Below are 3,712 nucleotides of genomic sequence, written 5' to 3'. Positions count from 1 at the left end.
AAAGGGGACCTGAGAGGAGAAGGGATCTGGAGAAAGGGATCCTTTAAAGCTGTGAATAAAACCCTATGTTCACTCCAAGCTGCACATGTGCATCATTGACTGACAGCACACAGCAAAGTCTTTGAGAACTGAACCATGGTGCGGCCGGCTACTGGTCTCCCAGACTGGCCACTGGGCAGTGTGCATGTGAAGTGACAAGGTTTATGCTATGGAGGCTTTGGAAACTAAACAAACTGGGAACCACCGCCCACAGAAGGTAGGTCAGTACTTTGCAGTCCAAACTTAACCAGATTGGGAACCTGCTAAAACAGAAAAAGAGGGCGCCTGGGTGGCTCAGTGGTTAAGCGTCTGCCTTCGGCTCAGGTCCTGATCCCAGGGTCTTGGGATCGAGCCCCGCATCGGGCTCCCTGCTCCGCGGGAAGCCTGCTTCTCCCTCTCCCACTCCCCCTGCTTGTGTTCCCTCTCTCGCTGTGTCTCTCTCTGTCAAATAAATAAGATCTTAAAAAAAAAAAAAAAAAAAAACAGAAAAAGAAATATTCTCCAGAGGAATTTAGCAAGAACCAGAGTTTTGTAACATGATATTCAAAATGTACGGGATACAATCCAAAATGCTTTGACATACAAAGAATCAAGAAAATCTCAACAACTCTCAAACCCAAGGTGACCCAGATGTTGGAATTATTACAGCCTTTCCAGCAGCTAATAAAATCATGCTTCATGAAGTGAGTGGGAGTGCTCAGAACAGAGTGAAGACAGAAGTTCTCAGCAAAGAAATAGAAGCAATAAAAAAGAATCAAATAGAAACTTTAAAACCAGAAAATTCAACAACAGAAATAAAAAAATTTTCACAGTTCAACTACAGAATAGATGGCAGGAGTAAGAATCTGTGAGCTTTAAAATAGATCAATAGGAAGGATCTTATCTAAACAACAGAGGGGAAAAAAGGGTTTGAAAAATGAACAGAGACACAGGGAAACTGTAGGAAAATATCAAAAGGTCTAATATTCATGTCATTGGAGTCCCAGAAGGACAGGAGAAAGAAAATGGTGCATAAGAAATATTCAAAAAAACAATAGTGGAAAACTTCCCTAATCTGGTGAAAGACATAATGTACAGATTGAAGAAATGCAATAAATCCTAAAGAAGATAAACCCAAAGAAATCCACACCCTGACATATCATCATCATATTGCTAAAACCAAAGATAAAAGGAAAAAATCCTGGAAGTAGCCAGAGAAAAAGCATACATTACATATAAGGGAACCATGATCTAAAAGATTGGAGATTTCTCATCAGAAACATTGGATACCAGAAAACAGTGGAACAATGTTTTTTAAGTGCTGGAAGAAAATAACTATTAACCCATAATTCTAGAGTAGAAACACCCTTCAGAAATAAAAATGAAGTAAGACATTATTAAATGAAACAAAACTAGAATTCACTGCCAGTAAACCTTCAGTAAAAGACATGCTAAGAAAGATATTCATGTGACAGGAAAATGACCTAGGGAAACTTGGAACTTCAGGAATAAAGGAAGAACAACAGAATGGTGAATCTAATAAATAATCTTCTTCAGGTCTTTAAACTATGAATGACAGTTGAAAGGAAAAACTATAACATTTTCTGATGAGGTTTTTGATGTATGTAGATAAAGTACTTCTGACAAGTACAACACAAAGCAGGGGGAAGGACAGGAATATCTACGATCATAAGTTTTCTACATTTTACCTGAAGTGGTAAACTAGTAACCGTAAGTAGATGGGATAAAACCCTAGGTAGGTATGTATATTGTAATACCTGGAGCAACCACTTAAAAATAATACAAAGAAATATAGTCAAAACCCATAAGCAAATTAACACGGCATACTAAAAGAAATATTCAAATAATCCAGAAGAAGGTAGGAAAGGAGAAAGAGAAACAAAAAACAGAGAAACAAACAAAAAACAAATAATAAACTGCTAGACCTAAATTCAGCAGTATCAATAATTACATTAAATGTAAATAGTCAACCATATGAATTAAAAGACAGAGATTGTCAGATTGAATTTTTAAAATATCCAACTATATGCTATCTACAAAGAATCCACTTCAAATACAATGGCATACAAAGGCTAAAAGTTAGAGGATGGAAAAACATATATCATGAAAACATTAATTAAAAGAAAACTACTCATAAGTTTAAACACATATGACCTGGCAATTATATTTCTAGGTATGTAACCAAAAGAAATGAAAACCTATGTTCACACGAAAACTTGTACATGAATTTTTCTAGCAGCATTATTCAGAATAAACAAAAAGGGGTAACAACCCAAATGTCCATCAACTGATGAAATGATAAATAAAATATGTCCATACCATGGAATATTATTTAGCCATAGTTAAGTAATGAAATACTGATGCATGTTATAACATGGATGACTCTTGAAAATATTATGGCAAGTGAAAGAAGCCAGACACACACACAAAAAACAAATTGTATGATTTCATTTATATGAAGTGTCAAAAATAGGTAAATTTATTGAGTCAGAAAGCAGATTAGTGGTTGATTAGGGCTGAGAGAGGAGTAGGAGGGAAATGGGTATTGATCGCTAGTGGGTACAGAGTTCCTTTTGAGGGTACAAAAGTGTTACAAAATTGATTATGCAATATTTTCACACACTGTGAATACACTAAAAAAACACTGAATTGTATAGTTTAAATGAATTTTATGGTATATGGATCATAGCTCAATAAAGCTGTTTATATTAGGAAGGAAAGCTTGAGTAGCTATATTAATATCAGACAAAGACTTTCAGAACAAGGAAAATTACCAAAGATATAGAGGAATAATATATGGTGATGAAGGCCAATTTATCAAGAAGACACAACAATCCTAAATGCGTATGCACCTAGCGGCAGAGAATGAAAATGCGTGAAGGAGCAGGCAGTGCTGGGGCTAAGCCTGTGTGCCAGGGTGCGTGGGCAGTGGCTGCAGCAAGAGAGTTTGGTGTGATGTCTCACACCGCTTTCCTGGTACAGCCTACCAAGAGGCCAGAGCTAGAACTTCTGCAGACTGTGAATCTGTGAATGAATGCAGGGAAGGCGTTTGTAAAATGCATGAAGAACAGTGAATGCAATAGTCCCTCTATCGCATATGATATCAGTCAGTTGTTCGATCTTACCGGTGATCTGGCGGACCTCAGCCTTGCTTACCCAGCTGATACCCAGACATGTCAGCCTTACAACAAAGACTGGGTTAAAGAGAAGATCCACATGCCCCTTTGTCAGCAGTCCCAATAGGCTGGGAAATAGCTGAGTTGGCAGCAGTAGGGGGCAGGGGGGTGGGCTTCGAACACAGGTGCGTGGAGTACGCTGGGCCGGAAGTCTTGTGTTAGAGTCATCCTGCTCCCGTTCCGGCACGCTACGGTCAGGATTGAATGTGTCTGATGACATGTGAGGATCTTATTCCACAGGAAACCCTCATTACTCCCTCATTATCCCCTTCCTCCCCTGCTTTTTTTATTAAACATTTTTATGATAATTTAGATGGAAGTTGCTCTTTGTCAGTTAATGTTGGTTCCAATCCTTCAAACTGTTCATATCGGCTTTATTGCATTCACTGTACCACTCCTTCCTCAGGTTAGGGTGGGACGGTGAGGACAGTTTAGTTACGTCCTTGAGATAAAGTCATAGTGAAAAACAAATGTTCTTTAGTTTAAAAAGAAAATAT

General features: G+C 38.1%; 1 pseudogene; it reads left to right on the top strand.

Annotated features, from left to right (window-relative positions):
* Window positions 1-2,994: 2,994 nt before the first annotated feature.
* LOC110591585 lies at window positions 2,995-3,294 on the top strand (annotated as a pseudogene).
* Window positions 3,295-3,712: the final 418 nt, after the last annotated feature.

This window comes from Neomonachus schauinslandi, chromosome 16 (assembly GCF_002201575.2).
Source record: "Neomonachus schauinslandi chromosome 16, ASM220157v2, whole genome shotgun sequence".
In the NCBI taxonomy this organism is placed as follows: Eukaryota; Metazoa; Chordata; class Mammalia; order Carnivora; family Phocidae; genus Neomonachus; species Neomonachus schauinslandi.
Note: the sequence above shows the minus strand (reverse complement) of the source record. Positions and strands in the feature narration are given on the sequence as shown.